We start from the raw sequence: 14,674 nt of genomic DNA, 5'->3' as shown, positions 1-14,674 counted from the left end.
GGGTGCTCCACGAAGTAATGTCGGTCCGAGCCACCGACAACCGACAACATCATCGGCAGCTAGTAACCCTAGAGGGGAAGGAGGTACAAGGGCTCCGGGATTCGGGAGCCACTTTAACTTTGGTTGCACCACATTTGGTACCAGGCGCAACCCACACTGGCGGTTCAGTGGCAGTACGGGTGGCCGGGGGAGCAGTATACCGGTTACCTACTGCCAAAGTGCACTTGGATTGGGGTGTGGGAGAGGGGACTGTGGAAGTGGGGCTTATGCAGAATTTACCTGCAGATGTTGTACTGGGGAATGACTTAGGCCAAATGACTTCCGCTTTTATTCCCCAGGCTCCCTACCAGGAGGCACACCCCGTAACCACCCGGCAACAGGCTCGCACCACGGCTACACCGATACACTCTGAGGCTCAGGTAAGAGACCATGTTCCCCGACCGACCCCCATACCCTGGGATACCCCGACTACCTTTGCGACCGAAGTCCAGACCGACCCCACCCTCCAAGTATATAGGGACCGGGCACAAACAGACCAAGCAGGGCTAGAGGGGGAGCGGTACATCTGGGAGAAAGAGTTGTTATACCGTGTCACGACAAAAGATGTGGGGGGGTCTGTCACCCTGACTAACAAACAGCTAGTGGTACCGCAAAAGTATAGGCAGGAGCTGCTTAGAATTGCTCATGATATCCCCTTGTCAGGACACCTAGGGATGACCCGTACCCGATACCGCTTAACGCATGCCTTCTTCTGGCCCGGGATCTCTCAGGATGTGCGCCAGTATTGCACCTCTTGCGACGTCTGCCAGCGAGTAGGTAAACGAGGGGATCGCCACAAGGCCAAGCTATGTCCCCTACCCATTATCGCAGAACCCTTCAGCCGAGTAGCGGTGGATATCGTAGGGCCCCTGCCGAAACCCAGTCCCTCTGGCAAAAGATACATCTTAACTGTAGTGGATTACGCCACCAGGTACCCCGAAGCTGTGGCCCTCACTAATATCCATGCTGAGACCGTAGCGGAAGCATTAATGAAAGTGTTTTCCCGGGTAGGGTTTCCCCAAGAGATAATCTCGGACCGAGGTACCCAATTTACGGCCGAAGTTACCCAACATATGTGGAAGGTATGTGGCATTAAGCCGATAGTTAATTCCGCCTACCACCCCCAGTCCAATGGGCTATGTGAGAGGTTCAACGGGACGCTGAAGCAGATGCTTCGGACGTTCGGGGAGACCCACAAAGACTGGGAGAGGTTTCTGGCTTGTTATACTGACTTTGTGACTTTCTCCAACCCTTTGACCTCGGCTTGTTTCTCGTTATTCTGTTTTCTGGTTCCCCTTACTCGGCTTGTCTCCTGACTATTCTGTGTGTGCTTAGCCCGGCCACTCTAAGGTCCGGTACTGCACACTTTCTGTGTGTGTGTCTGTGTGTGTGTTAGCGTGTTGGGTTCCCCGAATCGTGACATTACAACAGGGCCATAATGGAACCTGCTGACATACCACAGCTCCTAGTTAATCAGGAGGCTAGAATGGATGGCTTGGACCACCGTATGGATCAGTTTGCTCAAGCTTTGCAGACCATACTGGCTCGTACTGCACACTTGCAGCCTGCCGTCCAGGAGGCGGCTGCTGCTGTGCCCGAACCCATTTCCACTCCAGTACCTATTCCTGCTCATGTAGTCCATATGACACCGCCACAGTGCTATAGTGGTGACCCAGCATTCTGTCGTGGTTTCCTCAATCAAATCGACATCCATTTGGTGATGAATCCACGTTCCTATCCCACCGACAGATCCAAAATTGCCTTTTTGATAAACCACCTGTCCGGGAGAGCTTTAGCATGGGCAAACCCCATGTGGGAAAATATGTCTCCTATGTCCTTTGCAGATTTTTTGTCAGCATTCAAACGCACGTTTAATCAACCCGGTAGGGTTGCCTCTGCTGGCAAAGCTCTGCTTAGGGTTCGACAGGGTAACAGATCTGTAGCGGATTATACTATTGAATTCCGCACTCTAGCAGCTGAAGTGGTTTGGAATAACGATGCCCTCGTAACAGCCTTTCAGGAGGGTTTGGCCGCTTACATACTGGATGAAATAGCGTCCAGGGAACTGCCTGTCCTTCTAGATGATGTTATAGACTATGTAATCCTTATTGATAACCGCATTAGAGAGAGACGTAGTCAAAGACGGCTGGATACATGGGTGTTACCTGCTCTACCCAGTACTGCATTACTAGCGTTACCCGCTCCCAGGCAACCATCCCCCGAACCCATGCAATTGGGTGCTACGGGGTTAACTGAGGCTGAAAGAACGTATTGTAGAAGGGAGGGGTTATGTCTTTATTGTGGAAAGAGGGGGCACCACTGTAATACCTGCCCTAAATTACAGGGAAACTACAGCACCTAAGGCCTAGGGAGGGGTCGGCCTCGGGTGTTATGACTTTGTCCCCTCATGTGTCCATCTCCAGACCATTTATTACAGTTTCTCTTTTGGTCAATAAAACCACTATAAGAACCAAAGCCTTGATCGATTCAGGTGCGGCAGACAACCTTATGGATGAGAACTTTGCCAAAACCGCAGCCTTGACTTTGATCCAAAAGGCCACACCCTTGGCCGTTGAGGCCATAGATGGTAGACCACTTGAGAAACCTCTGGTGACCCATGAAACCCAAGATATAGTTATGTCTGTGGGTGCTTTACACAAGGAAAGGTTAACCTTCCAAATTATTGACTCCCCTACTGCTTCCATCGTTCTGGGTTTTCCCTGGTTAGTTAAACACAACCCAGTACTTGATTGGGGTTGTTTAGATATACTCTCCTGGGGGGAATCCTGTCAATGAGACTGTATGACTAATGTACGTCCCGTTTGTTTACTCAACGTGCCCACAGCTAAACCACTTTCTGTTTCTGTCCCTTCTGTGTATGCAGACCTTGCATTGGTTTTCGAAAAAAGGGAGGCAGATAAGCTACCCCCACACCGTGAGTATGACTGTGCCATAAACCTATTACCGGGTACTATGCCTCCTAGGGGTAAGGTCTACCCTCTTTCTGAGAAAGAAAACCAGGTCATGGAGGAGTACATACGGGAAGCCTTAAGTAAAGGTTTTATTAGAAGGTCCTCCTCTCCTGCTGGTGCTGGTTTCTTTTTTGTGGCAAAAAAGGAGGGCGATTTGAGACCGTGTATAGACTACAGAGCTCTAAACAATATAACGATTAAAAATGCCTATCCGATCCCTCTCATTACTGAGTTGTTTGATCGTGTCAAAGGTTCTAAGTACTTCACTAAATTAGACCTCAGGGGGGCTTATAACCTTGTCCGTATAAAGGAGAATGACGAGTGGAAGACAGGGTTCAATACGCGTAGTGGGCATTACGAATATCTGGTCATGCCGTTTGGACTGTGTAATGCTCCTGCTGTGTTTCAGGACCTCATAAATGATGTCCTTTGGGATCTATTGCATGTCTGTGCTGTGGTGTACCTTGACGACATTCTTGTATATTCTCCTGATCTGAAGTCACACCATAATCATGTTAGGATGGTGCTTAAAAAATTATTACAGAACAGACTTTATTGTAAGTTAGAAAAATGTTTGTTCGATCAGACCTCTGTGCAATTCCTAGGATATATAATTTCTGAACAGGGTTTCAGTATGGATCCTGCTAAATTGGAAGCCATACTGTCCTGGCCACTTCCCCAAGGACTTAAGGCTATCCAGCGATTTATAGGATTTGCTAACTATTATAGGAAATTTCTAAAAATCTTTTCACCTCTTATCTCCCCTATAACGAAGCTGACTAAAAAAGGTCTAAACCCTAGGGATTGGACTCCTGAAGCCCTTAAGGCCTTCGACACTCTCAAGAAGGCATTTGCCTCTGCTCCAGTGCTACACCACTTGAAATTCACCATGGAATTTGGGGATCAAGCCCTCAATTTCCTTGACTGTACATTCACAATATCCGAATCCTCAAAGATCAATACTACCCTCTTCCGTAAACCCACTTCAACAAACAATATGCTTAGATGGGAGAGCTATCATCCTATCCCTCTGAAAAGAGGTATCCCAGTGGGACAGTACCTTAGGCTAAGAAGAAATTGCTCATCAACGGAGGATTTCAAGATAAAAGCCAGGGTATTAAGAGAAAGATTCAGAGAAAGAGGGTACCCTATAAGATGCCTGAAACAAGCCTACCAAAGGGCACTGGATAGTGACCGTGAAACCCTTTTGCAAAATAAGAAAACCGATACGGATAAACAAATTAGATGTATAGCCAATTATGATGCAGGCTGGGAGGAAGCAAAAAAGATCTTAAGCCGATTCTGGCCACTCTTGACACAAGACCCACACCTAAGGGACATCATCCCCTCTAGAGTGTCGGTTACAGCCAGAAGAGGGAGAAATATAAAAGGCATATTAGTACCCAGCCATCTATCTACATCTAGACATACATCCAAGAACTGGCTAACAGTGCAGGGCACATATCATGGTGGGATATGTGTAGCATGTGGTTTTATCGCTAAGGGATCTAAAACAATTACCGATTCGTCTGATACCACTACAATCCCCATAAAACAGTTCTTCAATTGCAACACGTCTGGAATGGTTTACTTATTAACATGCAAATGTGGCATGAAATACGTTGGAAAAACCATACGTCCATTCAAGAAACGAATAATGGAACACGTCCATTCAGTGACGTCAAGTAGGGTCACTCCAGTGGCCAGACATGTTAGATCTCAACATATGGACACACCCCGCTGCATCAAATTTGCAGGCATCGAGAAGATTCAGATGGGTAGGAGAGGTGGTGATCTGGACCAGACGCTAAAAAGAAGGGAATGCTACTGGATACACAAACTATCACCCAAAGGACTCAACGAGGGGTTTACATTCACTCCCTTCATTAGTTGAGTGACCTTAGGAAATCCATAATTGTAAATATGTATATATGTATACAGAGTTTGTTTACTCATGACGAAGTTTGATTTAACACCAAAGATACAATAGGGTTATAATACTTAACATAAGCCAACTCATATTGTGACACTATTTTAGCACATTAATTACACTCCCTATTATATAGCAGGGAAGAACATGAGCCTAATGGGGATCTACATTAAGCGTACACCGTCATTTTGTACACCAGTTTCAGACCACATATGATAGAGATGCTTTTATAACAAGATAAGGATAGATAGATACGAGGATAACATAATTATTTGAAGCATTAGTATATATGCTGGTATTCTCTGTTACCTCTATATACTCCTTCTTTAAAATAAAATATCTCTCCTTATGGCAATAACTACCCTTTATGCTTTTGATAAGTATGTTACACTATATCTCTGGCAATAAACTAATAACTGTAGTTTTCTATGATTCCTGTAATTGACTGTACCCTTAATAGCTTAATCGCCCCCTGGTCATATTACATCCTATTAATAAACATATAATATCATATCCTTAGGGACAACAAGTATGTGACTGTTCTTCTTGTTTGCTCCCTGTAATATACTGTGCCTTTAAGATACGAATATATCGTGCTATGGATATATATATGTAATTAGGATATATGTATATACCCTCCACTGTTCAGGGATTAAAACTGTGTCCTGAATTGTTCCTCAGGATAGGTGTATCATGTGCAACAAGGACGTTTCGTAATCTCATACCTTTTTTGGTCATGACAAAACCAGTATCACATGGGCGGCAGCCTCTGCACGCGATCCCAATGACGTGGATGGGCGGAGCTATGACGCATAGACCGCCCACCCTAATTCTGGCGCGAGAGAATCCAAATAGATGCGCCCTGTGATTGGTTCTCGGACAAAAGTAAAGAGATATAAAAACGAGCCGGCGGCAGTGTCACATTTACCTTTGAAAAAGGCGCTTGCATAGCGCCGAAACGTGCGTTAGGTTATGCTTTTTTAACTATCACCAGCACTTTTTGTGTGTTCACTAGGTGGGGGGAGGTAGATGAGAACATAGGAGACTGAGGTTTATATCAGATTAGAGCAATTTGGTGCTTCTCAAAGCTAATGGCCGTGATGTTTTAATTTAGTAACTCTTCAACAGGAGCAATAGCGTGAATATTTGTTTCTTAAGGCTATGCTACAGAATCTTTTGGAGAGATTATAAGTTCTAAATTTCTGCACAAGCTTTCAAGTGTTTGCAAAGCAATATACTAAGCAATTTGGGGCATTTAGCCCCTTATATGGACAGCTCATCTTAGGCACTCTGGTGAAGCTTAGTAACTCTTTAACAAGAGCAATAGCGTAAATATCAGTTTCTTAAGGCTATGCTACAGAATCTCTTGGAGAGATTACAAGTTCTAAACCACTGCACAAGCTTATTATATATATTTTTTTGTAAAGCAATATACTAAGCAATCTGGGGCATTTAACTCCGTACATAGACTGCTCATCTTAGGCACTTTGGTGAAGCTCAGTAATTAGAGGCAATAGCAATATATCACATAAGACTTGCGAGTCCTGGATATAATTGAAACTATGTTTAAGGCTTCAATGTCTAAATGTATCAATCCTACAATTGACTAAGTTAATAGCTCTACTCATAAGAGATACTATCTTTCCCTATCTCTTTCAAGGGCTTTTAGTCCTCTACAAGCAGTGAATATTGTCTATTTCCTACACAGACTACACGGATACTTAACCCCTTAAGGACCAAACTTCTGGAATAAAAGGGAATCATGACGTGTCACACATGTCATGTGTCCTTAAGGGGTTAAAGAAACCCTTGATTATATGGTTTCAAGTATTGGACTGTGCAAGATTTAATTGCTCACTCCTTTCTCAGTTGTATACATTACTACCTCCCTCAATACAATTTATTAGATGTGTTAGCATTATTTATAAGTTTCCTTTACTTTTCAGGGGAATTTATACCCTACAATAAAGGTGTTTTTTATTTTAGTCCATAAAGAGTAGACTCATAGAATCTTTCCTGGTGCCCCTAAGCTCATCTGGGCTTGGGTCCACCCTCAGTTCCTACATTTACAAATGACCACTCACCTAGGGCTGCGCCTCCACGCTCCCATCACAGACATGTTGTGCTCAAGGTGAAAGGAGTTCGCAAATGGCACCGTGAGACATCGCCCATCTAAATGTAATTCACCAGGGCTGAGATGGGTCGACACTAGACACGAACAAGGGGGATTCGCAACTCCCCCTCTAATCCCTACTTCCAGCTATGGCTTAGAGTGAGCTCCCTGCACTCTGAATCTTACCGGGCCTTGAGACTGAGAACCCTGCGGTCCTCACTGTGTATTCCCGGCTTCGATGAGTTGACCCCAAGTACTCGGTCAGGTGAGTGGCTGGGCCTGAATCTGGGAATCTCGTGGCTTGCCTTTGTCTTGCCAAAGAGGGGCATTGGCGGAATTTGAAGCTGAGCTTAGGACACTTTACGTTTTTCTCCACACTACACCTAATGTATTCACAGGCTGTGCAGGAAGCTTATTTTTGCTCTCTATGAGTGGGACTCACAGCTAGGATACCTATTATTATTATTATTATTATGTTATTATTTATATAGTGCCAACAAATTCTGCAGCGCTTTACAGTGGGTGGACAAACAAACCAGACAAGTTGGACACACAGGAACAGAGGGGTTGAGGGCCCTGCTCAATGAGCTTACCTGCTAGAGGGAGTGGGATAAAGTGGCACAAAATGTAAGGATAGTATTAGACTAATGACAGTTGCAAGAAAGGAATCAGTTGGGAGCTATTAACAGTTTAGTTGATACGTTTTAATGAAGAAGTGGGTTTTTAATGATTTTTTTCAAGGAGTGGAGACTGGGTGAGCATATAATGGAGGAGGGAAGTGAGTTCCACAGGAACGGTGCAGTCCTCGAGAAGTCTTGAAGGCAAGTATCAGAGGTGGGAGTACAGACAAAAGATAGACCTAAGTCTTCAGCAGAGCGTAAGGGCCCAGATGGGACATACTTGTGTATTAGTGAGGATAGATAGGTGGGAGCAGCATGTAGAGATTTGAAAGCAAGAACCAGAATTTTAAATTGAGCCCTATATCTTACAGGAAGCCAATGTAGGGACTGACAGAAGGGTGAGGCATGGGGGGTGCGGGCAGACAGGAAGATGAACCTCGCTGCCGCATTCATTATGGACTGTAACGGCGCAAGTTGGGAGCATGTAAGACCTCTGAGAAGCGGATTACAGTAGTCAAGGAAAGAAAGGACAGTGGAATGGACCAGCAGCTTTGTCGAATCTGGCATTAAGTAGGGTTGGATGCGCACAATGTTTTTGAGAAGGAAGTGGCAAGATTTAGCAATAGATTGAACATGAGGCGTGAAGGAGAAGTCGGAGTCAAAGAGAACACATGGGCAGCGAGCTGATGGTAGCACTGTTGACTTGGAGGGAGACAGACACAGGAGAAGCAACACTTGAGGGAGGAAATACCAGAATTTCAGTTTTGGTCAAGCTGAGTTTAAGAAAGTGGGCAGCCATCCAATTAGAAATAGCAGAGAGGCAGTCAGAGACACTAGTAAAGATGGACAGGGAGAGATCAGGAGAGGACAGATAGATTTGCGTGTCATCCACATAGAAATGATATTGGAAGCCAAAGGAGCTAATGAGTTTACTAAGGGAGGCAGCATAGATAGAGAACAGTAGGGGACCAAGGACTGAACCTTAGGGGACACCAACAGAGAGGAGTTCGGGAGAAGAAGCGGAGCCAGAGAAAGAAAACACTGAAAGAGCGCTGGGAGAGGTAGGAGGAGCACCAGGAGAGAACGATATCTTGTAGACCAATATTGCGGAGGATGAAAAGAAGCTGTTGATGATCAACAGTGTCAAAAGCTGCAGAAAGGTCAAGGATAATTAGGATAGAGTAGTGACTGTGAAATTTGCAGTGAGTAGATCATTGGATACTTTGGTCAGTGCCATTTCCACAGAGTGCTTAGAGCGGAAACCAGACTGAAGTGGGTCTAGCAGAGAGTTGGACTCGAGGAAGTCTGTCAATCTCACATACACAATTCTCTCAAGGATCTTGGATGCAAAAGGCAGTAGCGAGATAGGGCGGTATTTGGATGGGGATTTAGAGTCCAAGTTGGGCTTCTTTAGAATTGGGGTTATAGTTGCATGTTTGAAGGGCGATGGAAATATGCCAGAGGAGAGAGAGAGATTGAGAGGTTAGTGAGAGGTAGAGAAAGAGAAGAAGGCAGAGTATGGATGAGATGCGAGGAAATTAGATGCTGGGAGCAAGTGGGGGGGCGGGAGGACTGGAGCAGAGCAGAAACCTCTTCCGCTATAGCGGGTGCGAATGAACATAGAACAGCAGAGGGAGTGAGCTTAGGGGAAGTATTGTAAGGGGAAGAAGAAAGATGGGAGATATCTTCCCTGATTGTAGAGATCATGTCAGTGAAGTGAATTGCAAAGTCTGAGGCGGTCAAGTTAGTAGGTGGAGGAGGAACAATAGGGTGAAGAAGAGAGTTAAATGTGTTAAATGTGTGAAATAGTCGTTTGGGTTCGCAGGAGAGTGTAGTTATGAGGGTATTGAAGTAATTTACTTTTGCAGAGGAAAGAGCCAAGCTGTATGAGCGCAGCATAAATTTATAGTGGAAAAATTCAGATGCACAGTGAGATTTTATCCAACAGCGTTCAGCAGTTCTGGAGCATTTTTGGAGGTATTGAGTCAGCTTGGTGTGCCAAGGTTGTTGTTGAGGGCGCTAACTGCATTTAAATGTAGAAGGTGCCATGATATCTAGTTTGTAGAACGAGGTTGCAGAGCTAGGACAGGTGAGGCTTTAGATAGGTAAAAGGAGAGTTTGGAGATAAGTGGAGAAATGCTCTAGGTCAAGACATTGGAGATTTCTGTGAGATTGATGTCAAATGGGTCTTAGGAATGCCGATGTCAAAGGTCAGCAGATGGTGGTCAGATAGAGGAAAAATATATATTGGAGAGATTAGAGGCGGTACAGAGATTGGTGAAGGAGAGATCAAGATTGTTTCCCGCAGTAGGGGTTAAATTGGACCATTGCTATGGCCAAAGGAGGAGGTTACAGAGAGCAGATGACAGGCATCAGTGTAATTGGGGTTGTTAATTGGGATATTATAATCCCCAAGTATAAGGGAAGGAGTGCTAAGCAAAAAATGGGTCGCAAGAGAATACTGAGAATGGGCAGCAGCTGAAATAGCCTGTCCTTCGGTGGGTCCCCGCTCAGTTCTCAAGCTGGTTTTTGCTCATCTTGTGCCATTACAGAGAGAACATCTCTGAAACATATCAGACTCGTCTCACTCATACGGGCAGTCCAGATCCGAAATGCCAGCAAGTTCCCTCTGCACTAGGGAAACCAGGAAGAAAAGTGCTCAATGAATAGCCTAGGATGACTGGGCCGTGGTAGATGATAGCAATTCTTAAAGGAGTGGGTTTAAATAGGTGGACAGTGTGAACTTCAAAAGAAGAAAAGGATAAGGCAGGGGACGTTATGATTGGTTGAAAGGTACATTGATGGGAGAGAAGGATGCCTACACCACCTCCTTTACAATTACTAACATTATGGTGGTTGGAGTGTATCCCCAACAAGAGTGAATATGACTTCATTTGGTGTAAACATCCAATTGTAGCAGTGTTCTATCATTTACAAAAAATTCACAAACGTCTCACCAACCCTTCTGGAAGATCTACAATTTCAGGCATAGGTTCTTTCACGAATAATCTTTCAGAAAATATAGACCAGTTCCTACAGCCAGTGGTTACTAAATTAAAATCCTACTTTTGGGATTTAACACAGATTATTAAAATGTTATCTAATGTTGACTGGAAGAAGGAGTATATTCTTGTCACGGCAGATATAACATCTCTCTACACAGTAATTGAATATCTATAGGGCTGTGATGCTATTCAATATGCTCTAGTTACCCATTTGGAATTTTAAAAAAATGGCCAAATTAGTTACTCAGTAAAATGCATTGCTTTTATTTTAAGCCACAATTTATTTGGGGAAATTGAGGGAAATGCAATGGGAACCAGATTTGCACCTCATTATGCAAACCTATTTATGGGTAAATGGGAAGATGAGTTCATCTGGAGTAACTCCTTATTTGGTACAAACCTGGTCCTATGGCAGATATATATTGATCATTGCATTTTGATCTCCCATCGTTGGAAATATTCTAGTAATATCTAAATTTGAATCCCGATTATTTGAGGTTTACATTCCATCAATCCAAGGAAGTCATTGAATTTTTAGATTTAGAAATCTATATCAAGGAAGGAAATATACACACGAAAACATTCAAAAAAACTGTAGATTGCAATAGTTTTATTCCCTCCAATAGTCTACATTAAAAAACATGACTTGATAACATAACCTATAGTCAATTCAGAAAGATCAGGTGGAATTGTTCAGAATTTGAAGTTTGCATAATCCAAATGGATGAAATGTGAAATCAATTCCTGATGAAGGGATTTTCAAAGGAGCTGTTGGATGAAGCCATGAATTGAGCTTAGAGCTTCCTAGGGAGGACACTATGGAGACCAAATTAAAGATATAACAATCAACAGTAGATATTCCATCATTTATTACACAGTACAACAATGAATCTTCTGAAAGGTGACCCTTTATTGGATCCAATATTAGGGAACAAATCCAAGATCATTTATCAAGGGCACCAAATTTAAAAATGCTGATGGCTCCAACAAAAAAGGAACAGAAGAAACTTAGTTCGAAACCAGAGGGTATCGGTTTCTATGATTTTTGTGTTAAATGTGTAGGCTTTAGAAATAATCCAACTCAAAAATCACAGATTAGCTAATTTAGTTATATAAAGAAAGAAGAGATTTTTAAAATCAAAACTTGGCCTAATTGCAACTCAGTAGGAGTCATTTATCTCCTTATCTGTCCGTTCAATAAACATTATATTGGAAAAATTATATCATTCAAAAAGAGACTAGGCGAACATAATAGAAATATAAAAAAAGGCCTAATCATCACATAATCTTTCCAGACATTTTTATACACATCATCTAAAGAATCCTGAAGGTTTGAGGTTTATGGCCATAGAAAAAGTTAGTAAACATTGGAGCGGGTGGGATTTGGAAAGAGCCTTAGATAGTGCAGAGGACAGGTGGATTTCCCAATTGGATGCATTGGAGCCGAAAGGTCTCAACATAGACTTTGAACTGAATGCTTTCTAACAATAATTATTATTCTACTCTATTGAATGTTCTTATATTATTGAATGTTCTTATATCATTCACGATAATTTTATTTTACCAACCCCATATTTATATTCTGTTCCCAATATATATGTGTGTCATTTATGACTTTTATACTTTCTATTTGCATTTTTAGTGGTGCTAATGTTTAGACTAATTTTAGTAATTCCGGGGATTTTTGATAAATTGCTGTCATAAACTCAAATTTACCTTTACCTTACTTCATATGAATAATGTCTTTTTCAGGGATTATTTATAAGGGTTTATTGTTAAGCAATTATTTCTCTGACTACCATTTTTCATAGATGTAATTTGTATTATTTATTTTTTGCATATAAAGATTTATCCTGATTTTTGATTTACCTTTCCATATTTTTGACTGATATACACTAACATATTTTTATTTTTCATTAAAAAAAAAAAAAAATAGCCTTATACTATGGGCTTAAGCACTTTTAATGTAATAATTTCAATGGAATCAATATTAATGGTTCTCTCTTTTATATATTTTGTGCTTATATTATGTATATGGCAGGACTGCAAGGATTAATACCCCCACATAAATTCTGTTTAGGACACTTAGGAGTTAAGAACCCGTTGTTTAGTTAGACTGGGAGGTTTAAAACCCAGCCACACAGGCTAGATGCTTTCCTCTGATGAAGTGATTGTAAGAATCACAAAACGCGTAACACTGCATCTACCCACAAGTTACCGAAGAGTGCAGCACAGCGATCAGCAGTGGACGCACATGGCAGATCAGCGACCAGTGAATATCCATCGAGTGCACCACACTTTCCTCTAAAACAGCTATTAGGAGAGAGCAAAGAGGGGGTACCATGGCTGATAGACGCTGGACTCTATTTCATGTGATATACTGTCCTGCATCTCTTGTGAGTATTTTATCATTTTGTAAACTATAATAATGTTCAGCAGACAGCACTATGACTCTGTTTTTTTGTTTGTTTGTTTTTTCATTTTAGATCGATTTGATTCCGATGCTGTTTGGCCAGTGTTTATCCTGTCTCCAGTGGTCCACTATTTTCCAGTCTTTCTATGCCTATGTTTCGTGTCAATACGTTTATTATGTCCTCGATCTTAGTCTGATGCTGTATTATTTCAGCAGAGTCAGTAGCTCTCCTGGCTTTCCTTATAGGTTACAATTTTGTATTCTCTTTGAATAATTTTCGGAATATTATGGATTTATGTTACTAAATCTGTGAATTAGCCGTTGATGATTTATGCTAGTCTCTACTGTATCACCTCCCTTCTTTATTCACCATTTAGTGGATGTACCCCTTTCTCTTGTGTTCTTATTTACATCACCTCCTTATTTTATGTCACCCACTCCTGGTTGATGCAATAGGTTTTTCTTTTGCTGTTTTATATTTGCACTAAGCTATGGGTGGGGGATTTTTCATTTTCCAGTTGTAGTGGGTGCTTTATATCTATATGAGCTTTTTTTGCATTCCCTTATCTATATTGAGCCATATGATTTTTTTTTTCCCTCTGGTTCTCCAAATTTTTCTGAATTCCATTAAATAAGGACTGATCTAATACATGCAGTATACAGTGATCAGCCTTAAAGGGACACTCCAGGCACCCAGACCACTTCTGCTCATTGAAGTGGTCTGGGTGCCAACTCCCACTACCCTTAACCCTGCAAGTGTAATTATTGCAGTTTTTTATAAACTGCAATAATTACCTTGCAGGGTTAAGTCCTCCCCTAGTGGCTATCTACTAGACAGCCACTAGAGGGAACTTCCTGGTCCCTAGCACAGATTATCTGTGCTAGAGCGTCGCTGGACGTCCTCACGCTGTGTGAGGACCTCCAGCGTCGCTCTATTCCCCATAGGGAAGCATTGAAATTCATTTTCAATGCTTTCCTATGGGGTGCGCCAATGCGCATGCGCGGCATTGCCGCGCATGCGCATTGGGACTCCTCGGCCGGTGGGCGGGATCAGTCCCGCCCACCGGCCGACGGAGGAAGAAGGTGGAGCTACGGGGGAGGAGTAGGCAGCGACGTGGGACATGTCGCTGCCTGAGGTAAGTGACTGAAGGGGTTTTCACCCCTTCAGTAACCAGGGATTGGGGGGTGGGAGGTAGAGGGACCCTCCAGTGCCAGGAAAACGGATTGTTTTCCTGGCACTGGCGTTTCCCTTTAACATTGAAACTACTGACAGGTGAAGCCAATAACAGTGATTATATTGTTACAGGCACCTGTCAAGGGTGGGATATATTAGGCAGCAAGTGAATTCAGTTCTTGAATTTCATGTTGTGGAAGCAGGAAAAATGGGCAAGCAAAAAGATCTGAGTTATTTTGGCAAGGGCCAAATAGATGTGGATAGACTTGGTCAGAGCATCTCCAAACCAGCAAGGGGTGTGGTGCAAGGAAGGAGACCCAGATAACCAGCATCAGGGTCATGGGCACCCAAGGCTCATTGATGCACCTGGAAAGAAAAGACTAGCCCCTGTAGTCTGATCACACAAAA

Source organism: Pelobates fuscus, chromosome 5, assembly GCF_036172605.1.
Source record: "Pelobates fuscus isolate aPelFus1 chromosome 5, aPelFus1.pri, whole genome shotgun sequence".
In the NCBI taxonomy this organism is placed as follows: Eukaryota; Metazoa; Chordata; class Amphibia; order Anura; family Pelobatidae; genus Pelobates; species Pelobates fuscus.
The sequence above is the reverse complement of the archived record's forward strand: the minus strand, read 5'-3'. Positions refer to the sequence as shown.